At 46.8% G+C, this 18498-nt stretch overlaps 55 non-coding genes across 55 annotated transcripts; all 55 read right to left on the bottom strand.

The window, feature by feature from the left end:
- Positions 1 to 114: 114 nt before the first annotated feature.
- LOC146878755 (5S ribosomal RNA) lies at positions 115 to 233 on the bottom strand. Its single transcript, XR_014989088.1, has one exon. It is a non-coding gene; the product is annotated as a 5S ribosomal RNA (ribosomal RNA).
- A 218-nt stretch (positions 234 to 451) lies between these two features.
- On the bottom strand, positions 452 to 570 carry LOC146878754 (5S ribosomal RNA). The gene has a single exon (XR_014989026.1). It is a non-coding gene; the product is annotated as a 5S ribosomal RNA (ribosomal RNA).
- Positions 571 to 788: 218 nt separating this feature from the next.
- LOC146878753 (5S ribosomal RNA) lies at positions 789 to 907 on the bottom strand. Its single transcript, XR_014989073.1, has one exon. It is a non-coding gene; the product is annotated as a 5S ribosomal RNA (ribosomal RNA).
- A 218-nt stretch (positions 908 to 1125) lies between these two features.
- On the bottom strand, positions 1126 to 1244 carry LOC146878752 (5S ribosomal RNA). Its single transcript, XR_014989015.1, has one exon. It is a non-coding gene; the product is annotated as a 5S ribosomal RNA (ribosomal RNA).
- Positions 1245 to 1462: 218 nt separating this feature from the next.
- On the bottom strand, positions 1463 to 1581 carry LOC146878751 (5S ribosomal RNA). The gene has a single exon (XR_014989071.1). It is a non-coding gene; the product is annotated as a 5S ribosomal RNA (ribosomal RNA).
- Positions 1582 to 1799: 218 nt separating this feature from the next.
- On the bottom strand, positions 1800 to 1918 carry LOC146878750 (5S ribosomal RNA). The gene has a single exon (XR_014989070.1). It is a non-coding gene; the product is annotated as a 5S ribosomal RNA (ribosomal RNA).
- A 218-nt stretch (positions 1919 to 2136) lies between these two features.
- Positions 2137 to 2255, bottom strand: LOC146878749 (5S ribosomal RNA). The gene has a single exon (XR_014989069.1). It is a non-coding gene; the product is annotated as a 5S ribosomal RNA (ribosomal RNA).
- A 218-nt stretch (positions 2256 to 2473) lies between these two features.
- On the bottom strand, positions 2474 to 2592 carry LOC146878748 (5S ribosomal RNA). The gene has a single exon (XR_014989068.1). It is a non-coding gene; the product is annotated as a 5S ribosomal RNA (ribosomal RNA).
- Positions 2593 to 2810: 218 nt separating this feature from the next.
- LOC146878747 (5S ribosomal RNA) lies at positions 2811 to 2929 on the bottom strand. The gene has a single exon (XR_014989004.1). It is a non-coding gene; the product is annotated as a 5S ribosomal RNA (ribosomal RNA).
- Positions 2930 to 3147: 218 nt separating this feature from the next.
- Positions 3148 to 3266, bottom strand: LOC146878746 (5S ribosomal RNA). The gene has a single exon (XR_014989067.1). It is a non-coding gene; the product is annotated as a 5S ribosomal RNA (ribosomal RNA).
- A 218-nt stretch (positions 3267 to 3484) lies between these two features.
- LOC146878745 (5S ribosomal RNA) lies at positions 3485 to 3603 on the bottom strand. The gene has a single exon (XR_014988993.1). It is a non-coding gene; the product is annotated as a 5S ribosomal RNA (ribosomal RNA).
- A 218-nt stretch (positions 3604 to 3821) lies between these two features.
- Positions 3822 to 3940, bottom strand: LOC146878744 (5S ribosomal RNA). The gene has a single exon (XR_014988980.1). It is a non-coding gene; the product is annotated as a 5S ribosomal RNA (ribosomal RNA).
- Positions 3941 to 4158: 218 nt separating this feature from the next.
- LOC146878743 (5S ribosomal RNA) lies at positions 4159 to 4277 on the bottom strand. Its single transcript, XR_014988969.1, has one exon. It is a non-coding gene; the product is annotated as a 5S ribosomal RNA (ribosomal RNA).
- A 218-nt stretch (positions 4278 to 4495) lies between these two features.
- Positions 4496 to 4614, bottom strand: LOC146878742 (5S ribosomal RNA). Its single transcript, XR_014988958.1, has one exon. It is a non-coding gene; the product is annotated as a 5S ribosomal RNA (ribosomal RNA).
- Positions 4615 to 4832: 218 nt separating this feature from the next.
- On the bottom strand, positions 4833 to 4951 carry LOC146878741 (5S ribosomal RNA). The gene has a single exon (XR_014988947.1). It is a non-coding gene; the product is annotated as a 5S ribosomal RNA (ribosomal RNA).
- Positions 4952 to 5169: 218 nt separating this feature from the next.
- Positions 5170 to 5288, bottom strand: LOC146878740 (5S ribosomal RNA). Its single transcript, XR_014989065.1, has one exon. It is a non-coding gene; the product is annotated as a 5S ribosomal RNA (ribosomal RNA).
- Positions 5289 to 5506: 218 nt separating this feature from the next.
- Positions 5507 to 5625, bottom strand: LOC146878739 (5S ribosomal RNA). The gene has a single exon (XR_014989087.1). It is a non-coding gene; the product is annotated as a 5S ribosomal RNA (ribosomal RNA).
- A 218-nt stretch (positions 5626 to 5843) lies between these two features.
- Positions 5844 to 5962, bottom strand: LOC146878738 (5S ribosomal RNA). Its single transcript, XR_014988935.1, has one exon. It is a non-coding gene; the product is annotated as a 5S ribosomal RNA (ribosomal RNA).
- A 218-nt stretch (positions 5963 to 6180) lies between these two features.
- On the bottom strand, positions 6181 to 6299 carry LOC146878737 (5S ribosomal RNA). The gene has a single exon (XR_014988924.1). It is a non-coding gene; the product is annotated as a 5S ribosomal RNA (ribosomal RNA).
- Positions 6300 to 6517: 218 nt separating this feature from the next.
- Positions 6518 to 6636, bottom strand: LOC146878736 (5S ribosomal RNA). Its single transcript, XR_014988913.1, has one exon. It is a non-coding gene; the product is annotated as a 5S ribosomal RNA (ribosomal RNA).
- Positions 6637 to 6854: 218 nt separating this feature from the next.
- On the bottom strand, positions 6855 to 6973 carry LOC146878735 (5S ribosomal RNA). Its single transcript, XR_014989086.1, has one exon. It is a non-coding gene; the product is annotated as a 5S ribosomal RNA (ribosomal RNA).
- Positions 6974 to 7191: 218 nt separating this feature from the next.
- On the bottom strand, positions 7192 to 7310 carry LOC146878734 (5S ribosomal RNA). Its single transcript, XR_014988901.1, has one exon. It is a non-coding gene; the product is annotated as a 5S ribosomal RNA (ribosomal RNA).
- A 218-nt stretch (positions 7311 to 7528) lies between these two features.
- Positions 7529 to 7647, bottom strand: LOC146878733 (5S ribosomal RNA). Its single transcript, XR_014988890.1, has one exon. It is a non-coding gene; the product is annotated as a 5S ribosomal RNA (ribosomal RNA).
- Positions 7648 to 7865: 218 nt separating this feature from the next.
- Positions 7866 to 7984, bottom strand: LOC146878732 (5S ribosomal RNA). The gene has a single exon (XR_014988879.1). It is a non-coding gene; the product is annotated as a 5S ribosomal RNA (ribosomal RNA).
- Positions 7985 to 8202: 218 nt separating this feature from the next.
- LOC146878731 (5S ribosomal RNA) lies at positions 8203 to 8321 on the bottom strand. The gene has a single exon (XR_014988867.1). It is a non-coding gene; the product is annotated as a 5S ribosomal RNA (ribosomal RNA).
- A 218-nt stretch (positions 8322 to 8539) lies between these two features.
- LOC146878730 (5S ribosomal RNA) lies at positions 8540 to 8658 on the bottom strand. The gene has a single exon (XR_014988856.1). It is a non-coding gene; the product is annotated as a 5S ribosomal RNA (ribosomal RNA).
- Positions 8659 to 8876: 218 nt separating this feature from the next.
- LOC146878729 (5S ribosomal RNA) lies at positions 8877 to 8995 on the bottom strand. Its single transcript, XR_014988845.1, has one exon. It is a non-coding gene; the product is annotated as a 5S ribosomal RNA (ribosomal RNA).
- Positions 8996 to 9213: 218 nt separating this feature from the next.
- LOC146878728 (5S ribosomal RNA) lies at positions 9214 to 9332 on the bottom strand. The gene has a single exon (XR_014989085.1). It is a non-coding gene; the product is annotated as a 5S ribosomal RNA (ribosomal RNA).
- Positions 9333 to 9550: 218 nt separating this feature from the next.
- On the bottom strand, positions 9551 to 9669 carry LOC146878727 (5S ribosomal RNA). Its single transcript, XR_014988834.1, has one exon. It is a non-coding gene; the product is annotated as a 5S ribosomal RNA (ribosomal RNA).
- Positions 9670 to 9887: 218 nt separating this feature from the next.
- LOC146878726 (5S ribosomal RNA) lies at positions 9888 to 10006 on the bottom strand. The gene has a single exon (XR_014989120.1). It is a non-coding gene; the product is annotated as a 5S ribosomal RNA (ribosomal RNA).
- Positions 10007 to 10224: 218 nt separating this feature from the next.
- LOC146878725 (5S ribosomal RNA) lies at positions 10225 to 10343 on the bottom strand. Its single transcript, XR_014988823.1, has one exon. It is a non-coding gene; the product is annotated as a 5S ribosomal RNA (ribosomal RNA).
- A 218-nt stretch (positions 10344 to 10561) lies between these two features.
- Positions 10562 to 10680, bottom strand: LOC146878724 (5S ribosomal RNA). The gene has a single exon (XR_014989084.1). It is a non-coding gene; the product is annotated as a 5S ribosomal RNA (ribosomal RNA).
- A 218-nt stretch (positions 10681 to 10898) lies between these two features.
- On the bottom strand, positions 10899 to 11017 carry LOC146878723 (5S ribosomal RNA). The gene has a single exon (XR_014988812.1). It is a non-coding gene; the product is annotated as a 5S ribosomal RNA (ribosomal RNA).
- Positions 11018 to 11235: 218 nt separating this feature from the next.
- On the bottom strand, positions 11236 to 11354 carry LOC146878722 (5S ribosomal RNA). The gene has a single exon (XR_014988801.1). It is a non-coding gene; the product is annotated as a 5S ribosomal RNA (ribosomal RNA).
- Positions 11355 to 11572: 218 nt separating this feature from the next.
- Positions 11573 to 11691, bottom strand: LOC146878721 (5S ribosomal RNA). The gene has a single exon (XR_014988790.1). It is a non-coding gene; the product is annotated as a 5S ribosomal RNA (ribosomal RNA).
- Positions 11692 to 11909: 218 nt separating this feature from the next.
- LOC146878720 (5S ribosomal RNA) lies at positions 11910 to 12028 on the bottom strand. The gene has a single exon (XR_014989119.1). It is a non-coding gene; the product is annotated as a 5S ribosomal RNA (ribosomal RNA).
- Positions 12029 to 12246: 218 nt separating this feature from the next.
- Positions 12247 to 12365, bottom strand: LOC146878719 (5S ribosomal RNA). The gene has a single exon (XR_014988779.1). It is a non-coding gene; the product is annotated as a 5S ribosomal RNA (ribosomal RNA).
- Positions 12366 to 12583: 218 nt separating this feature from the next.
- On the bottom strand, positions 12584 to 12702 carry LOC146878718 (5S ribosomal RNA). The gene has a single exon (XR_014989082.1). It is a non-coding gene; the product is annotated as a 5S ribosomal RNA (ribosomal RNA).
- A 218-nt stretch (positions 12703 to 12920) lies between these two features.
- LOC146878717 (5S ribosomal RNA) lies at positions 12921 to 13039 on the bottom strand. Its single transcript, XR_014988768.1, has one exon. It is a non-coding gene; the product is annotated as a 5S ribosomal RNA (ribosomal RNA).
- A 218-nt stretch (positions 13040 to 13257) lies between these two features.
- Positions 13258 to 13376, bottom strand: LOC146878716 (5S ribosomal RNA). Its single transcript, XR_014989081.1, has one exon. It is a non-coding gene; the product is annotated as a 5S ribosomal RNA (ribosomal RNA).
- A 218-nt stretch (positions 13377 to 13594) lies between these two features.
- Positions 13595 to 13713, bottom strand: LOC146878715 (5S ribosomal RNA). Its single transcript, XR_014988756.1, has one exon. It is a non-coding gene; the product is annotated as a 5S ribosomal RNA (ribosomal RNA).
- A 218-nt stretch (positions 13714 to 13931) lies between these two features.
- LOC146878714 (5S ribosomal RNA) lies at positions 13932 to 14050 on the bottom strand. Its single transcript, XR_014988745.1, has one exon. It is a non-coding gene; the product is annotated as a 5S ribosomal RNA (ribosomal RNA).
- A 218-nt stretch (positions 14051 to 14268) lies between these two features.
- LOC146878713 (5S ribosomal RNA) lies at positions 14269 to 14387 on the bottom strand. The gene has a single exon (XR_014988734.1). It is a non-coding gene; the product is annotated as a 5S ribosomal RNA (ribosomal RNA).
- Positions 14388 to 14605: 218 nt separating this feature from the next.
- On the bottom strand, positions 14606 to 14724 carry LOC146878712 (5S ribosomal RNA). The gene has a single exon (XR_014988722.1). It is a non-coding gene; the product is annotated as a 5S ribosomal RNA (ribosomal RNA).
- Positions 14725 to 14942: 218 nt separating this feature from the next.
- LOC146878711 (5S ribosomal RNA) lies at positions 14943 to 15061 on the bottom strand. Its single transcript, XR_014988711.1, has one exon. It is a non-coding gene; the product is annotated as a 5S ribosomal RNA (ribosomal RNA).
- Positions 15062 to 15279: 218 nt separating this feature from the next.
- Positions 15280 to 15398, bottom strand: LOC146878710 (5S ribosomal RNA). Its single transcript, XR_014988700.1, has one exon. It is a non-coding gene; the product is annotated as a 5S ribosomal RNA (ribosomal RNA).
- Positions 15399 to 15616: 218 nt separating this feature from the next.
- On the bottom strand, positions 15617 to 15735 carry LOC146878709 (5S ribosomal RNA). The gene has a single exon (XR_014988689.1). It is a non-coding gene; the product is annotated as a 5S ribosomal RNA (ribosomal RNA).
- A 218-nt stretch (positions 15736 to 15953) lies between these two features.
- LOC146878708 (5S ribosomal RNA) lies at positions 15954 to 16072 on the bottom strand. Its single transcript, XR_014988678.1, has one exon. It is a non-coding gene; the product is annotated as a 5S ribosomal RNA (ribosomal RNA).
- Positions 16073 to 16290: 218 nt separating this feature from the next.
- LOC146878707 (5S ribosomal RNA) lies at positions 16291 to 16409 on the bottom strand. Its single transcript, XR_014988667.1, has one exon. It is a non-coding gene; the product is annotated as a 5S ribosomal RNA (ribosomal RNA).
- A 218-nt stretch (positions 16410 to 16627) lies between these two features.
- Positions 16628 to 16746, bottom strand: LOC146878706 (5S ribosomal RNA). The gene has a single exon (XR_014988656.1). It is a non-coding gene; the product is annotated as a 5S ribosomal RNA (ribosomal RNA).
- Positions 16747 to 16964: 218 nt separating this feature from the next.
- Positions 16965 to 17083, bottom strand: LOC146878705 (5S ribosomal RNA). Its single transcript, XR_014989100.1, has one exon. It is a non-coding gene; the product is annotated as a 5S ribosomal RNA (ribosomal RNA).
- A 218-nt stretch (positions 17084 to 17301) lies between these two features.
- Positions 17302 to 17420, bottom strand: LOC146878704 (5S ribosomal RNA). Its single transcript, XR_014988987.1, has one exon. It is a non-coding gene; the product is annotated as a 5S ribosomal RNA (ribosomal RNA).
- Positions 17421 to 17638: 218 nt separating this feature from the next.
- Positions 17639 to 17757, bottom strand: LOC146878703 (5S ribosomal RNA). Its single transcript, XR_014988873.1, has one exon. It is a non-coding gene; the product is annotated as a 5S ribosomal RNA (ribosomal RNA).
- A 218-nt stretch (positions 17758 to 17975) lies between these two features.
- LOC146878702 (5S ribosomal RNA) lies at positions 17976 to 18094 on the bottom strand. Its single transcript, XR_014988762.1, has one exon. It is a non-coding gene; the product is annotated as a 5S ribosomal RNA (ribosomal RNA).
- A 218-nt stretch (positions 18095 to 18312) lies between these two features.
- Positions 18313 to 18431, bottom strand: LOC146878701 (5S ribosomal RNA). Its single transcript, XR_014988650.1, has one exon. It is a non-coding gene; the product is annotated as a 5S ribosomal RNA (ribosomal RNA).
- Between the last annotated feature and the right edge of the window lie 67 nt (positions 18432 to 18498).

Below are 18498 nucleotides of genomic sequence, written 5' to 3'. Positions count from 1 at the left end.
TCTGAAGAGATTTTGGTAGTAGTCAGTTGGAATGATTTAGGTGATAATTTAGGATTTGATTGCAAAAGAAAACAGTGATGAAAAGAACGTGGGAAAAGAAAATAACGTAAAAAAGAGGTGCAACACGAGGACTTCCCAGGAGGTCACCCATCCTAGTACTACTCTCGCCCAAGCACGCTTAACTGAGGAGTTCTGATGGGATCCGGTGCATTAGTGCTGGTATGATCGCACCTGTGAAGTATTGCACGATCAATGTACATATGGGTTTCGCATTGGGCCTAAGTTTGAACACTTGGCGCGGCGCGGGGGCACGGGGACGTGAGGTGGGTTTTTTTGGTCTGAAGAGATTTTGGTAGTAGTCAGTTGGAATGATTTAGGTGATAATTTAGGATTTGATTGCAAAAGAAAACAGTGATGAAAAGAATGTGGGAAAAGAAAATAACGTAAAAAAGAGGTGCAACACGAGGACTTCCCAGGAGGTCACCCATCCTAGTACTACTCTCGCCCAAGCACGCTTAACTGCGGAGTTCTGATGGGATCCGGTGCATTAGTGCTGGTATGATCGCACCTGTGAAGTATTGCACGATCAATGTACATATGGGTTTCGCATTGGGCCTAAGTTTGAACACTTGGCGCGGCGCGGGGGCACGGGGACGTGAGGTGGGTTGTTTTGGTCTGAAGAGATTTTGGTAGTAGTCAGTTGGAATGATTTAGGTGATAATTTAGGATTTGATTGCAAAAGAAAACAGTGATGAAAAGAACGTGGGAAAAGAAAATAACGTAAAAAAGAGGTGCAACACGAGGACATCCCAGGAGGTCACCCATCCTAGTACTACTCTCGCCCAAGCACGCTTAACTGCGGAGTTCTGATGGGATCCGGTGCATTAGTGCTGGTATGATCGCACCTGTGAAGTATTGCACGATCAATGTACATATGGGTTTCGCATTGGGCCTAAGTTTGAACACTTGGCGCGGCGCGGGGGCACGGGGACGTGAGGTGGGTTGTTTTGGTCTGAAGAGATTTTGGTAGTAGTCAGTTGGAATGATTTAGGTGATAATTTAGGATTTGATTGCAAAAGAAAACAGTGATGAAAAGAACGTGGGAAAAGAAAATAACGTAAAAAAGAGGTGCAACACGAGGACTTCCCAGGAGGTCACCCATCCTAGTACTACTCTCGCCCAAGCACGCTTAACTGCGGAGTTCTGATGGGATCCGGTGCATTAGTGCTGGTATGATCGCACCTGTGAAGTATTGCACGATCAATGTACATATGGGTTTCGCATTGGGCCTAAGTTTGAACACTTGGCGCGGCGCGGGGGCACGGGGACGTGAGGTGGGTTGTTTTGGTCTGAAGAGATTTTGGTAGTAGTCAGTTGGAATGATTTAGGTGATAATTTAGGATTTGATTGCAAAAGAAAACAGTGATGAAAAGAACGTGGGAAAAGAAAATAACGTAAAAAAGAGGTGCAACACGAGGACATCCCAGGAGGTCACCCATCCTAGTACTACTCTCGCCCAAGCACGCTTAACTGCGGAGTTCTGATGGGATCCGGTGCATTAGTGCTGGTATGATCGCACCTGTGAAGTATTGCACGATCAATGTACATATGGGTTTCGCATTGGGCCTAAGTTTGAACACTTGGCGCGGCGCGGGGGCACGGGGACGTGAGGTGGGTTGTTTTGGTCTGAAGAGATTTTGGTAGTAGTCAGTTGGAATGATTTAGGTGATAATTTAGGATTTGATTGCAAAAGAAAACAGTGATGAAAAGAACGTGGGAAAAGAAAATAACGTAAAAAAGAGGTGCAACACGAGGACATCCCAGGAGGTCACCCATCCTAGTACTACTCTCGCCCAAGCACGCTTAACTGCGGAGTTCTGATGGGATCCGGTGCATTAGTGCTGGTATGATCGCACCTGTGAAGTATTGCACGATCAATGTACATATGGGTTTCGCATTGGGCCTAAGTTTGAACACTTGGCGCGGCGCGGGGGCACGGGGACGTGAGGTGGGTTGTTTTGGTCTGAAGAGATTTTGGTAGTAGTCAGTTGGAATGATTTAGGTGATAATTTAGGATTTGATTGCAAAAGAAAACAGTGATGAAAAGAACGTGGGAAAAGAAAATAACGTAAAAAAGAGGTGCAACACGAGGACATCCCAGGAGGTCACCCATCCTAGTACTACTCTCGCCCAAGCACGCTTAACTGCGGAGTTCTGATGGGATCCGGTGCATTAGTGCTGGTATGATCGCACCTGTGAAGTATTGCACGATCAATGTACATATGGGTTTCGCATTGGGCCTAAGTTTGAACACTTGGCGCGGCGCGGGGGCACGGGGACGTGAGGTGGGTTGTTTTGGTCTGAAGAGATTTTGGTAGTAGTCAGTTGGAATGATTTAGGTGATAATTTAGGATTTGATTGCAAAAGAAAACAGTGATGAAAAGAACGTGGGAAAAGAAAATAACGTAAAAAAGAGGTGCAACACGAGGACATCCCAGGAGGTCACCCATCCTAGTACTACTCTCGCCCAAGCACGCTTAACTGCGGAGTTCTGATGGGATCCGGTGCATTAGTGCTGGTATGATCGCACCTGTGAAGTATTGCACGATCAATGTACATATGGGTTTCGCATTGGGCCTAAGTTTGAACACTTGGCGCGGCGCGGGGGCACGGGGACGTGAGGTGGGTTGTTTTGGTCTGAAGAGATTTTGGTAGTAGTCAGTTGGAATGATTTAGGTGATAATTTAGGATTTGATTGCAAAAGAAAACAGTGATGAAAAGAACGTGGGAAAAGAAAATAACGTAAAAAAGAGGTGCAACACGAGGACTTCCCAGGAGGTCACCCATCCTAGTACTACTCTCGCCCAAGCACGCTTAACTGCGGAGTTCTGATGGGATCCGGTGCATTAGTGCTGGTATGATCGCACCTGTGAAGTATTGCACGATCAATGTACATATGGGTTTCGCATTGGGCCTAAGTTTGAACACTTGGCGCGGCGCGGGGGCACGGGGACGTGAGGTGGGTTGTTTTGGTCTGAAGAGATTTTGGTAGTAGTCAGTTGGAATGATTTAGGTGATAATTTAGGATTTGATTGCAAAAGAAAACAGTGATGAAAAGAACGTGGGAAAAGAAAATAACGTAAAAAAGAGGTGCAACACGAGGACATCCCAGGAGGTCACCCATCCTAGTACTACTCTCGCCCAAGCACGCTTAACTGCGGAGTTCTGATGGGATCCGGTGCATTAGTGCTGGTATGATCGCACCTGTGAAGTATTGCACGATCAATGTACATATGGGTTTCGCATTGGGCCTAAGTTTGAACACTTGGCGCGGCGCGGGGGCACGGGGACGTGAGGTGGGTTGTTTTGGTCTGAAGAGATTTTGGTAGTAGTCAGTTGGAATGATTTAGGTGATAATTTAGGATTTGATTGCAAAAGAAAACAGTGATGAAAAGAACGTGGGAAAAGAAAATAACGTAAAAAAGAGGTGCAACACGAGGACTTCCCAGGAGGTCACCCATCCTAGTACTACTCTCGCCCAAGCACGCTTAACTGCGGAGTTCTGATGGGATCCGGTGCATTAGTGCTGGTATGATCGCACCTGTGAAGTATTGCACGATCAATGTACATATGGGTTTCGCATTGGGCCTAAGTTTGAACACTTGGCGCGGCGCGGGGGCACGGGGACGTGAGGTGGGTTGTTTTGGTCTGAAGAGATTTTGGTAGTAGTCAGTTGGAATGATTTAGGTGATAATTTAGGATTTGATTGCAAAAGAAAACAGTGATGAAAAGAACGTGGGAAAAGAAAATAACGTAAAAAAGAGGTGCAACACGAGGACTTCCCAGGAGGTCACCCATCCTAGTACTACTCTCGCCCAAGCACGCTTAACTGCGGAGTTCTGATGGGATCCGGTGCATTAGTGCTGGTATGATCGCACCTGTGAAGTATTGCACGATCAATGTACATATGGGTTTCGCATTGGGCCTAAGTTTGAACACTTGGCGCGGCGCGGGGGCACGGGGAGGTGAGGTGGGTTGTTTTGGTCTGAAGAGATTTTGGTAGTAGTCAGTTGGAATGATTTAGGTGATAATTTAGGATTTGATTGCAAAAGAAAACAGTGATGAAAAGAACGTGGGAAAAGAAAATAACGTAAAAAAGAGGTGCAACACGAGGACTTCCCAGGAGGTCACCCATCCTAGTACTACTCTCGCCCAAGCACGCTTAACTGCGGAGTTCTGATGGGATCCGGTGCATTAGTGCTGGTATGATCGCACCTGTGAAGTATTGCACGATCAATGTACATATGGGTTTCGCATTGGGCCTAAGTTTGAACACTTGGCGCGGCGCGGGGGCACGGGGACGTGAGGTGGGTTGTTTTGGTCTGAAGAGATTTTGGTAGTAGTCAGTTGGAATGATTTAGGTGATAATTTAGGATTTGATTGCAAAAGAAAACAGTGATGAAAAGAACGTGGGAAAAGAAAATAACGTAAAAAAGAGGTGCAACACGAGGACTTCCCAGGAGGTCACCCATCCTAGTACTACTCTCGCCCAAGCACGCTTAACTGCGGAGTTCTGATGGGATCCGGTGCATTAGTGCTGGTATGATCGCACCTGTGAAGTATTGCACGATCAATGTACATATGGGTTTCGCATTGGGCCTAAGTTTGAACACTTGGCGCGGCGCGGGGGCACGGGGAGGTGAGGTGGGTTGTTTTGGTCTGAAGAGATTTTGGTAGTAGTCAGTTGGAATGATTTAGGTGATAATTTAGGATTTGATTGCAAAAGAAAACAGTGATGAAAAGAACGTGGGAAAAGAAAATAACGTAAAAAAGAGGTGCAACACGAGGACTTCCCAGGAGGTCACCCATCCTAGTACTACTCTCGCCCAAGCACGCTTAACTGCGGAGTTCTGATGGGATCCGGTGCATTAGTGCTGGTATGATCGCACCTGTGAAGTATTGCACGATCAATGTACATATGGGTTTCGCATTGGGCCTAAGTTTGAACACTTGGCGCGGCGCGGGGGCACGGGGACGTGAGGTGGGTTGTTTTGGTCTGAAGAGATTTTGGTAGTAGTCAGTTGGAATGATTTAGGTGATAATTTAGGATTTGATTGCAAAAGAAAACAGTGATGAAAAGAACGTGGGAAAAGAAAATAACGTAAAAAAGAGGTGCAACACGAGGACATCCCAGGAGGTCACCCATCCTAGTACTACTCTCGCCCAAGCACGCTTAACTGCGGAGTTCTGATGGGATCCGGTGCATTAGTGCTGGTATGATCGCACCTGTGAAGTATTGCACGATCAATGTACATATGGGTTTCGCATTGGGCCTAAGTTTGAACACTTGGCGCGGCGCGGGGGCACGGGGAGGTGAGGTGGGTTGTTTTGGTCTGAAGAGATTTTGGTAGTAGTCAGTTGGAATGATTTAGGTGATAATTTAGGATTTGATTGCAAAAGAAAACAGTGATGAAAAGAACGTGGGAAAAGAAAATAACGTAAAAAAGAGGTGCAACACGAGGACTTCCCAGGAGGTCACCCATCCTAGTACTACTCTCGCCCAAGCACGCTTAACTGAGGAGTTCTGATGGGATCCGGTGCATTAGTGCTGGTATGATCGCACCTGTGAAGTATTGCACGATCAATGTACATATGGGTTTCGCATTGGGCCTAAGTTTGAACACTTGGCGCGGCGCGGGGGCACGGGGACGTGAGGTGGGTTGTTTTGGTCTGAAGAGATTTTGGTAGTAGTCAGTTGGAATGATTTAGGTGATAATTTAGGATTTGATTGCAAAAGAAAACAGTGATGAAAAGAACGTGGGAAAAGAAAATAACGTAAAAAAGAGGTGCAACACGAGGACTTCCCAGGAGGTCACCCATCCTAGTACTACTCTCGCCCAAGCACGCTTAACTGCGGAGTTCTGATGGGATCCGGTGCATTAGTGCTGGTATGATCGCACCTGTGAAGTATTGCACGATCAATGTACATATGGGTTTCGCATTGGGCCTAAGTTTGAACACTTGGCGCGGCGCGGGGGCACGGGGAGGTGAGGTGGGTTGTTTTGGTCTGAAGAGATTTTGGTAGTAGTCAGTTGGAATGATTTAGGTGATAATTTAGGATTTGATTGCAAAAGAAAACAGTGATGAAAAGAACGTGGGAAAAGAAAATAACGTAAAAAAGAGGTGCAACACGAGGACTTCCCAGGAGGTCACCCATCCTAGTACTACTCTCGCCCAAGCACGCTTAACTGCGGAGTTCTGATGGGATCCGGTGCATTAGTGCTGGTATGATCGCACCTGTGAAGTATTGCACGATCAATGTACATATGGGTTTCGCATTGGGCCTAAGTTTGAACACTTGGCGCGGCGCGGGGGCACGGGGACGTGAGGTGGGTTGTTTTGGTCTGAAGAGATTTTGGTAGTAGTCAGTTGGAATGATTTAGGTGATAATTTAGGATTTGATTGCAAAAGAAAACAGTGATGAAAAGAACGTGGGAAAAGAAAATAACGTAAAAAAGAGGTGCAACACGAGGACTTCCCAGGAGGTCACCCATCCTAGTACTACTCTCGCCCAAGCACGCTTAACTGCGGAGTTCTGATGGGATCCGGTGCATTAGTGCTGGTATGATCGCACCTGTGAAGTATTGCACGATCAATGTACATATGGGTTTCGCATTGGGCCTAAGTTTGAACACTTGGCGCGGCGCGGGGGCACGGGGAGGTGAGGTGGGTTGTTTTGGTCTGAAGAGATTTTGGTAGTAGTCAGTTGGAATGATTTAGGTGATAATTTAGGATTTGATTGCAAAAGAAAACAGTGATGAAAAGAACGTGGGAAAAGAAAATAACGTAAAAAAGAGGTGCAACACGAGGACTTCCCAGGAGGTCACCCATCCTAGTACTACTCTCGCCCAAGCACGCTTAACTGAGGAGTTCTGATGGGATCCGGTGCATTAGTGCTGGTATGATCGCACCTGTGAAGTATTGCACGATCAATGTACATATGGGTTTCGCATTGGGCCTAAGTTTGAACACTTGGCGCGGCGCGGGGGCACGGGGACGTGAGGTGGGTTGTTTTGGTCTGAAGAGATTTTGGTAGTAGTCAGTTGGAATGATTTAGGTGATAATTTAGGATTTGATTGCAAAAGAAAACAGTGATGAAAAGAACGTGGGAAAAGAAAATAACGTAAAAAAGAGGTGCAACACGAGGACTTCCCAGGAGGTCACCCATCCTAGTACTACTCTCGCCCAAGCACGCTTAACTGCGGAGTTCTGATGGGATCCGGTGCATTAGTGCTGGTATGATCGCACCTGTGAAGTATTGCACGATCAATGTACATATGGGTTTCGCATTGGGCCTAAGTTTGAACACTTGGCGCGGCGCGGGGGCACGGGGAGGTGAGGTGGGTTGTTTTGGTCTGAAGAGATTTTGGTAGTAGTCAGTTGGAATGATTTAGGTGATAATTTAGGATTTGATTGCAAAAGAAAACAGTGATGAAAAGAACGTGGGAAAAGAAAATAACGTAAAAAAGAGGTGCAACACGAGGACTTCCCAGGAGGTCACCCATCCTAGTACTACTCTCGCCCAAGCACGCTTAACTGCGGAGTTCTGATGGGATCCGGTGCATTAGTGCTGGTATGATCGCACCTGTGAAGTATTGCACGATCAATGTACATATGGGTTTCGCATTGGGCCTAAGTTTGAACACTTGGCGCGGCGCGGGGGCACGGGGACGTGAGGTGGGTTGTTTTGGTCTGAAGAGATTTTGGTAGTAGTCAGTTGGAATGATTTAGGTGATAATTTAGGATTTGATTGCAAAAGAAAACAGTGATGAAAAGAACGTGGGAAAAGAAAATAACGTAAAAAAGAGGTGCAACACGAGGACTTCCCAGGAGGTCACCCATCCTAGTACTACTCTCGCCCAAGCACGCTTAACTGCGGAGTTCTGATGGGATCCGGTGCATTAGTGCTGGTATGATCGCACCTGTGAAGTATTGCACGATCAATGTACATATGGGTTTCGCATTGGGCCTAAGTTTGAACACTTGGCGCGGCGCGGGGGCACGGGGAGGTGAGGTGGGTTGTTTTGGTCTGAAGAGATTTTGGTAGTAGTCAGTTGGAATGATTTAGGTGATAATTTAGGATTTGATTGCAAAAGAAAACAGTGATGAAAAGAACGTGGGAAAAGAAAATAACGTAAAAAAGAGGTGCAACACGAGGACTTCCCAGGAGGTCACCCATCCTAGTACTACTCTCGCCCAAGCACGCTTAACTGCGGAGTTCTGATGGGATCCGGTGCATTAGTGCTGGTATGATCGCACCTGTGAAGTATTGCACGATCAATGTACATATGGGTTTCGCATTGGGCCTAAGTTTGAACACTTGGCGCGGCGCGGGGGCACGGGGAGGTGAGGTGGGTTGTTTTGGTCTGAAGAGATTTTGGTAGTAGTCAGTTGGAATGATTTAGGTGATAATTTAGGATTTGATTGCAAAAGAAAACAGTGATGAAAAGAACGTGGGAAAAGAAAATAACGTAAAAAAGAGGTGCAACACGAGGACTTCCCAGGAGGTCACCCATCCTAGTACTACTCTCGCCCAAGCACGCTTAACTGCGGAGTTCTGATGGGATCCGGTGCATTAGTGCTGGTATGATCGCACCTGTGAAGTATTGCACGATCAATGTACATATGGGTTTCGCATTGGGCCTAAGTTTGAACACTTGGCGCGGCGCGGGGGCACGGGGACGTGAGGTGGGTTGTTTTGGTCTGAAGAGATTTTGGTAGTAGTCAGTTGGAATGATTTAGGTGATAATTTAGGATTTGATTGCAAAAGAAAACAGTGATGAAAAGAACGTGGGAAAAGAAAATAACGTAAAAAAGAGGTGCAACACGAGGACTTCCCAGGAGGTCACCCATCCTAGTACTACTCTCGCCCAAGCACGCTTAACTGCGGAGTTCTGATGGGATCCGGTGCATTAGTGCTGGTATGATCGCACCTGTGAAGTATTGCACGATCAATGTACATATGGGTTTCGCATTGGGCCTAAGTTTGAACACTTGGCGCGGCGCGGGGGCACGGGGAGGTGAGGTGGGTTGTTTTGGTCTGAAGAGATTTTGGTAGTAGTCAGTTGGAATGATTTAGGTGATAATTTAGGATTTGATTGCAAAAGAAAACAGTGATGAAAAGAACGTGGGAAAAGAAAATAACGTAAAAAAGAGGTGCAACACGAGGACTTCCCAGGAGGTCACCCATCCTAGTACTACTCTCGCCCAAGCACGCTTAACTGAGGAGTTCTGATGGGATCCGGTGCATTAGTGCTGGTATGATCGCACCTGTGAAGTATTGCACGATCAATGTACATATGGGTTTCGCATTGGGCCTAAGTTTGAACACTTGGCGCGGCGCGGGGGCACGGGGACGTGAGGTGGGTTTTTTTGGTCTGAAGAGATTTTGGTAGTAGTCAGTTGGAATGATTTAGGTGATAATTTAGGATTTGATTGCAAAAGAAAACAGTGATGAAAAGAACGTGGGAAAAGAAAATAACGTAAAAAAGAGGTGCAACACGAGGACTTCCCAGGAGGTCACCCATCCTAGTACTACTCTCGCCCAAGCACGCTTAACTGCGGAGTTCTGATGGGATCCGGTGCATTAGTGCTGGTATGATCGCACCTGTGAAGTATTGCACGATCAATGTACATATGGGTTTCGCATTGGGCCTAAGTTTGAACACTTGGCGCGGCGCGGGGGCACGGGGAGGTGAGGTGGGTTGTTTTGGTCTGAAGAGATTTTGGTAGTAGTCAGTTGGAATGATTTAGGTGATAATTTAGGATTTGATTGCAAAAGAAAACAGTGATGAAAAGAACGTGGGAAAAGAAAATAACGTAAAAAAGAGGTGCAACACGAGGACTTCCCAGGATGTCACCCATCCTAGTACTACTCTCGCCCAAGCACGCTTAACTGCGGAGTTCTGATGGGATCCGGTGCATTAGTGCTGGTATGATCGCACCTGTGAAGTATTGCACGATCAATGTACATATGGGTTTCGCATTGGGCCTAAGTTTGAACACTTGGCGCGGCGCGGGGGCACGGGGACGTGAGGTGGGTTGTTTTGGTCTGAAGAGATTTTGGTAGTAGTCAGTTGGAATGATTTAGGTGATAATTTAGGATTTGATTGCAAAAGAAAACAGTGATGAAAAGAACGTAGGAAAAGAAAATAACGTAAAAAAGAGGTGCAACACGAGGACTTCCCAGGAGGTCACCCATCCTAGTACTACTCTCGCCCAAGCACGCTTAACTGCGGAGTTCTGATGGGATCCGGTGCATTAGTGCTGGTATGATCGCACCTGTGAAGTATTGCACGATCAATGTACATATGGGTTTCGCATTGGGCCTAAGTTTGAACACTTGGCGCGGCGCGGGGGCACGGGGAGGTGAGGTGGGTTGTTTTGGTCTGAAGAGATTTTGGTAGTAGTCAGTTGGAATGATTTAGGTGATAATTTAGGATTTGATTGCAAAAGAAAACAGTGATGAAAAGAACGTGGGAAAAGAAAATAACGTAAAAAAGAGGTGCAACACGAGGACTTCCCAGGAGGTCACCCATCCTAGTACTACTCTCGCCCAAGCACGCTTAACTGAGGAGTTCTGATGGGATCCGGTGCATTAGTGCTGGTATGATCGCACCTGTGAAGTATTGCACGATCAATGTACATATGGGTTTCGCATTGGGCCTAAGTTTGAACACTTGGCGCGGCGCGGGGGCACGGGGACGTGAGGTGGGTTTTTTTGGTCTGAAGAGATTTTGGTAGTAGTCAGTTGGAATGATTTAGGTGATAATTTAGGATTTGATTGCAAAAGAAAACAGTGATGAAAAGAACGTGGGAAAAGAAAATAACGTAAAAAAGAGGTGCAACACGAGGACTTCCCAGGAGGTCACCCATCCTAGTACTACTCTCGCCCAAGCACGCTTAACTGCGGAGTTCTGATGGGATCCGGTGCATTAGTGCTGGTATGATCGCACCTGTGAAGTATTGCACGATCAATGTACATATGGGTTTCGCATTGGGCCTAAGTTTGAACACTTGGCGCGGCGCGGGGGCACGGGGACGTGAGGTGGGTTGTTTTGGTCTGAAGAGATTTTGGTAGTAGTCAGTTGGAATGATTTAGGTGATAATTTAGGATTTGATTGCAAAAGAAAACAGTGATGAAAAGAACGTGGGAAAAGAAAATAACGTAAAAAAGAGGTGCAACACGAGGACTTCCCAGGAGGTCACCCATCCTAGTACTACTCTCGCCCAAGCACGCTTAACTGCGGAGTTCTGATGGGATCCGGTGCATTAGTGCTGGTATGATCGCACCTGTGAAGTATTGCACGATCAATGTACATATGGGTTTCGCATTGGGCCTAAGTTTGAACACTTGGCGCGGCGCGGGGGCACGGGGAGGTGAGGTGGGTTGTTTTGGTCTGAAGAGATTTTGGTAGTAGTCAGTTGGAATGATTTAGGTGATAATTTAGGATTTGATTGCAAAAGAAAACAGTGATGAAAAGAACGTGGGAAAAGAAAATAACGTAAAAAAGAGGTGCAACACGAGGACTTCCCAGGAGGTCACCCATCCTAGTACTACTCTCGCCCAAGCACGCTTAACTGCGGAGTTCTGATGGGATCCGGTGCATTAGTGCTGGTATGATCGCACCTGTGAAGTATTGCACGATCAATGTACATATGGGTTTCGCATTGGGCCTAAGTTTGAACACTTGGCGCGGCGCGGGGGCACGGGGAGGTGAGGTGGGTTGTTTTGGTCTGAAGAGATTTTGGTAGTAGTCAGTTGGAATGATTTAGGTGATAATTTAGGATTTGATTGCAAAAGAAAACAGTGATGAAAAGAACGTGGGAAAAGAAAATAACGTAAAAAAGAGGTGCAACACGAGGACTTCCCAGGATGTCACCCATCCTAGTACTACTCTCGCCCAAGCACGCTTAACTGCGGAGTTCTGATGGGATCCGGTGCATTAGTGCTGGTATGATCGCACCTGTGAAGTATTGCACGATCAATGTACATATGGGTTTCGCATTGGGCCTAAGTTTGAACACTTGGCGCGGCGCGGGGGCACGGGGACGTGAGGTGGGTTGTTTTGGTCTGAAGAGATTTTGGTAGTAGTCAGTTGGAATGATTTAGGTGATAATTTAGGATTTGATTGCAAAAGAAAACAGTGATGAAAAGAACGTAGGAAAAGAAAATAACGTAAAAAAGAGGTGCAACACGAGGACTTCCCAGGAGGTCACCCATCCTAGTACTACTCTCGCCCAAGCACGCTTAACTGCGGAGTTCTGATGGGATCCGGTGCATTAGTGCTGGTATGATCGCACCTGTGAAGTATTGCACGATCAATGTACATATGGGTTTCGCATTGGGCCTAAGTTTGAACACTTGGCGCGGCGCGGGGGCACGGGGAGGTGAGGTGGGTTGTTTTGGTCTGAAGAGATTTTGGTAGTAGTCAGTTGGAATGATTTAGGTGATAATTTAGGATTTGATTGCAAAAGAAAACAGTGATGAAAAGAACGTGGGAAAAGAAAATAACGTAAAAAAGAGGTGCAACACGAGGACTTCCCAGGAGGTCACCCATCCTAGTACTACTCTCGCCCAAGCACGCTTAACTGAGGAGTTCTGATGGGATCCGGTGCATTAGTGCTGGTATGATCGCACCTGTGAAGTATTGCACGATCAATGTACATATGGGTTTCGCATTGGGCCTAAGTTTGAACACTTGGCGCGGCGCGGGGGCACGGGGACGTGAGGTGGGTTTTTTTGGTCTGAAGAGATTTTGGTAGTAGTCAGTTGGAATGATTTAGGTGATAATTTAGGATTTGATTGCAAAAGAAAACAGTGATGAAAAGAACGTGGGAAAAGAAAATAACGTAAAAAAGAGGTGCAACACGAGGACTTCCCAGGAGGTCACCCATCCTAGTACTACTCTCGCCCAAGCACGCTTAACTGCGGAGTTCTGATGGGATCCGGTGCATTAGTGCTGGTATGATCGCACCTGTGAAGTATTGCACGATCAATGTACATATGGGTTTCGCATTGGGCCTAAGTTTGAACACTTGGCGCGGCGCGGGGGCACGGGGACGTGAGGTGGGTTGTTTTGGTCTGAAGAGATTTTGGTAGTAGTCAGTTGGAATGATTTAGGTGATAATTTAGGATTTGATTGCAAAAGAAAACAGTGATGAAAAGAACGTGGGAAAAGAAAATAACGTAAAAAAGAGGTGCAACACGAGGACTTCCCAGGAGGTCACCCATCCTAGTACTACTCTCGCCCAAGCACGCTTAACTGAGGAGTTCTGATGGGATCCGGTGCATTAGTGCTGGTATGATCGCACCTGTGAAGTATTGCACGATCAATGTACATATGGGTTTCGCATTGGGCCTAAGTTTGAACACTTGGCGCGGCGCGGGGGCACGGGGACGTGAGGTGGGTTGTTTTGGTCTGAAGAGATTTTGGTAGTAGTCAGTTGGAATGATTTAGGTGATAATTTAGGATTTGATTGCAAAAGAAAACAGTGATGAAAAGAACGTGGGAAAAGAAAATAACGTAAAAAAGAGGTGCAACACGAGGACTTCCCAGGAGGTCACCCATCCTAGTACTACTCTCGCCCAAGCACGCTTAACTGCGGAGTTCTGATGGGATCCGGTGCATTAGTGCTGGTATGATCGCACCTGTGAAGTATTGCACGATCAATGTACATATGGGTTTCGCATTGGGCCTAAGTTTGAACACTTGGCGCGGCGCGGGGGCACGGGGAGGTGAGGTGGGTTGTTTTGGTCTGAAGAGATTTTGGTAGTAGTCAGTTGGAATGATTTAGGTGATAATTTAGGATTTGATTGCAAAAGAAAACAGTGATGAAAAGAACGTGGGAAAAGAAAATAACGTAAAAAAGAGGTGCAACACGAGGACTTCCCAGGAGGTCACCCATCCTAGTACTACTCTCGCCCAAGCACGCTTAACTGCGGAGTTCTGATGGGATCCGGTGCATTAGTGCTGGTATGATCGCACCTGTGAAGTATTGCACGATCAATGTACATATGGGTTTCGCATTGGGCCTAAGTTTGAACACTTGGCGCGGCGCGGGGGCACGGGGACGTGAGGTGGGTTGTTTTGGTCTGAAGAGATTTTGGTAGTAGTCAGTTGGAATGATTTAGGTGATAATTTAGGATTTGATTGCAAAAGAAAACAGTGATGAAAAGAACGTGGGAAAAGAAAATAACGTAAAAAAGAGGTGCAACACGAGGACTTCCCAGGAGGTCACCCATCCTAGTACTACTCTCGCCCAAGCACGCTTAACTGCGGAGTTCTGATGGGATCCGGTGCATTAGTGCTGGTATGATCGCACCTGTGAAGTATTGCACGATCAATGTACATATGGGTTTCGCATTGGGCCTAAGTTTGAACACTTGGCGCGGCGCGGGGGCACGGGGAGGTGAGGTGGGTTGTTTTGGTCTGAAGAGATTTTGGTAGTAGTCAGTTGGAATGATTTAGGTGATAATTTAGGATTTGATTGCAAAAGAAAACAGTGATGAAAAGAACGTGGGAAAAGAAAATAACGTAAAAAAGAGGTGCAACACGAGGACTTCCCAGGAGGTCACCCATCCTAGTACTACTCTCGCCCAAGCACGCTTAACTGCGGAGTTCTGATGGGATCCGGTGCATTAGTGCTGGTATGATCGCACCTGTGAAGTATTGCACGATCAATGTACATATGGGTTTCGCATTGGGCCTAAGTTTGAACACTTGGCGCGGCGCGGGGGCACGGGGAGGTGAGGTGGGTTGTTTTGGTCTGAAGAGATTTTGGTAGTAGTCAGTTGGAATGATTTAGGTGATAATTTAGGATTTGATTGCAAAAGAAAACAGTGATGAAAAGAACGTGGGAAAAGAAAATAACGTAAAAAAGAGGTGCAACACGAGGACTTCCCAGGAGGTCACCCATCCTAGTACTACTCTCGCCCAAGCACGCTTAACTGCGGAGTTCTGATGGGATCCGGTGCATTAGTGCTGGTATGATCGCACCTGTGAAGTATTGCACGATCAATGTACATATGGGTTTCGCATTGGGCCTAAGTTTGAACACTTGGCGCGGCGCGGGGGCACGGGGACGTGAGGTGGGTTGTTTTGGTCTGAAGAGATTTTGGTAGTAGTCAGTTGGAATGATTTAGGTGATAATTTAGGATTTGATTGCAAAAGAAAACAGTGATGAAAAGAACGTGGGAAAAGAAAATAACGTAAAAAAGAGGTGCAACACGAGGACTTCCCAGGAGGTCACCCATCCTAGTACTACTCTCGCCCAAGCACGCTTAACTGCGGAGTTCTGATGGGATCCGGTGCATTAGTGCTGGTATGATCGCACCTGTGAAGTATTGCACGATCAATGTACATATGGGTTTCGCATTGGGCCTAAGTTTGAACACTTGGCGCGGCGCGGGGGCACGGGGAGGTGAGGTGGGTTGTTTTGGTCTGAAGAGATTTTGGTAGTAGTCAGTTGGAATGATTTAGGTGATAATTTAGGATTTGATTGCAAAAGAAAACAGTGATGAAAAGAACGTGGGAAAAGAAAATAACGTAAAAAAGAGGTGCAACACGAGGACTTCCCAGGAGGTCACCCATCCTAGTACTACTCTCGCCCAAGCACGCTTAACTGCGGAGTTCTGATGGGATCCGGTGCATTAGTGCTGGTATGATCGCACCTGTGAAGTATTGCACGATCAATGTACATATGGGTTTCGCATTGGGCCTAAGTTTGAACACTTGGCGCGGCGCGGGGGCACGGGGACGTGAGGTGGGTTGTTTTGGTCTGAAGAGATTTTGGTAGTAGTCAGTTGGAATGATTTAGGTGATAATTTAGGATTTGATTGCAAAAGAAAACAGTGATGAAAAGAACGTGGGAAAAGAAAATAACGTAAAAAAGAGGTGCAACACGAGGACTTCCCAGGAGGTCACCCATCCTAGTACTACTCTCGCCCAAGCACGCTTAACTGCGGAGTTCTGATGGGATCCGGTGCATTAGTGCTGGTATGATCGCACCTGTGAAGTATTGCACGATCAATGTACATATGGGTTTCGCATTGGGCCTAAGTTTGAACACTTGGCGCGGCGCGGGGGCACGGGGACGTGAGGTGGGTTGTTTTGGTCTGAAGAGATTTTGGTAGTAGTCAGTTGGAATGATTTAGGTGATAATTTAGGATTTGATTGCAAAAGAAAACAGTGATGAAAAGAACGTGGGAAAAGAAAATAACGTAAAAAAGAGGTGCAACACGAGGACTTCCCAGGAGGTCACCCATCCTAGTACTACTCTCGCCCAAGCACGCTTAACTGCGGAGTTCTGATGGGATCCGGTGCATTAGTGCTGGTATGATCGCACCTGTGAAGTATTGCACGATCAATGTACATATGGGTTTCGCATTGGGCCTAAGTTTGAACACTTGGCGCGGCGCGGGGGCACGGGGACGTGAGGTGGGTTGTTTTGGTCTGAAGAGATTTTGGTAGTAGTCAGTTGGAATGATTTAGGTGATAATTTAGGATTTGATTGCAAAAGAAAACAGTGATGAAAAGAACGTGGGAAAAGAAAATAACGTAAAAAAGAGGTGCAACACGAGGACTTCCCAGGAGGTCACCCATCCTAGTACTACTCTCGCCCAAGCACGCTTAACTGCGGAGTTCTGATGGGATCCGGTGCATTAGTGCTGGTATGATCGCACCTGTGAAGTATTGCACGATCAATGTACATATGGGTTTCGCATTGGGCCTAAGTTTGAACACTTGGCGCGGCGCGGGGGCACGGGGACGTGAGGTGGGTTGTTTTGGTCTGAAGAGATTTTGGTAGTAGTCAGTTGGAATGATTTAGGTGATAATTTAGGATTTGATTGCAAAAGAAAACAGTGATGAAAAGAACGTGGGAAAAGAAAATAACGTAAAAAAGAGGTGCAACACGAGGACTTCCCAGGAGGTCACCCATCCTAGTACTACTCTCGCCCAAGCACGCTTAACTGCGGAGTTCTGATGGGATCCGGTGCATTAGTGCTGGTATGATCGCACCTGTGAAGTATTGCACGATCAATGTACATATGGGTTTCGCATTGGGCCTAAGTTTGAACACTTGGCGCGGCGCGGGGGCACGGGGACGTGAGGTGGGTTGTTTTGGTCTGAAGAGATTTTGGTAGTAGTCAGTTGGAATGATTTAGGTGATAATTTAGGATTTGACTGCAAAAGAAAACAGTGATGAAAAGAACGTGGGAAAAGAAAATAACGTAAAAAAGAGGTGCAACACGAGGACTTCCCAGGAGGTCACCCATCCTAGTACTACTCTCGCCCAAGCACGCTTAACTGCGGAGTTCTGATGGGATCCGGTGCATTAGTGCTGGTATGATCGCACCTGTGAAGTATTGCACGATCAATGTACATATGGGTTTCGCATTGGGCCTAAGTTTGAACACTTGGCGCGGCGCGGGGGCACGGGGAGGTGAGGTGGGTTGTTTTGGTCTGAAGAGATTTTGGTAGTAGTCAGTTGGAATGATTTAGGTGATAATTTAGGATTTGATTGCAAAAGAAAACAGTGATGAAAAGAACGTGGGAAAAGAAAATAACGTAAAAAAGAGGTGCAACACGAGGACTTCCCAGGAGGTCACCCATCCTAGTACTACTCTCGCCCAAGCACGCTTAACTGCGGAGTTCTGATGGGATCCGGTGCATTAGTGCTGGTATGATCGCACCTGTGAAGTATTGCACGATCAATGTACATATGGGTTTCGCATTGGGCCTAAGTTTGAACACTTGGCGCGGCGCGGGGGCACGGGGAGGTGAGGTGGGTTGTTTTGGTCTGAAGAGATTTTGGTAGTAGTCAGTTGGAATGATTTAGGTGATAATTTAGGATTTGATTGCAAAAGAAAACAGTGATGAAAAGAACGTGGGAAAAGAAAATAACGTAAAAAAGAGGTGCAACACGAGGACTTCCCAGGAGGTCACCCATCCTAGTACTACTCTCGCCCAAGCACGCTTAACTGCGGAGTTCTGATGGGATCCGGTGCATTAGTGCTGGTATGATCGCACCTGTGAAGTATTGCACGATCAATGTACATATGGGTTTCGCATTGGGCCTAAGTTTGAACACTTGGCGCGGCGCGGGGGCACGGGGAGGTGAGGTGGGTTGTTTTGGTCTGAAGAGATTTTGGTAGTAGTCAGTTGGAATGATTTAGGTGATAATTTAGGATTTGATTGCAAAAGAAAACAGTGATGAAAAGAACGTGGGAAAAGAAAATAACGTAAAAAAGAGGTGCAACACGAGGACTTCCCAGGAGGTCACCCATCCTAGTACTACTCTCGCCCAAGCACGCTTAACTGCGGAGTTCTGATGGGATCCGGTGCATTAGTGCTGGTATGATCGCACCTGTGAAGTATTGCACGATCAATGTACATATGGGTTTCGCATTGGGCCTAAGTTTGAACACTTGGCGCG

This window comes from Vigna unguiculata, unplaced genomic scaffold, assembly GCF_037176805.1.
Source record: "Vigna unguiculata cultivar grain cowpea cultivar isolate G323 ecotype 2 unplaced genomic scaffold, ASM3717680v1 ptg000026l_ERROPOS8192196, whole genome shotgun sequence".
In the NCBI taxonomy this organism is placed as follows: Eukaryota; Viridiplantae; Streptophyta; class Magnoliopsida; order Fabales; family Fabaceae; genus Vigna; species Vigna unguiculata.
Note: the sequence above shows the minus strand (reverse complement) of the source record. Positions and strands in the feature narration are given on the sequence as shown.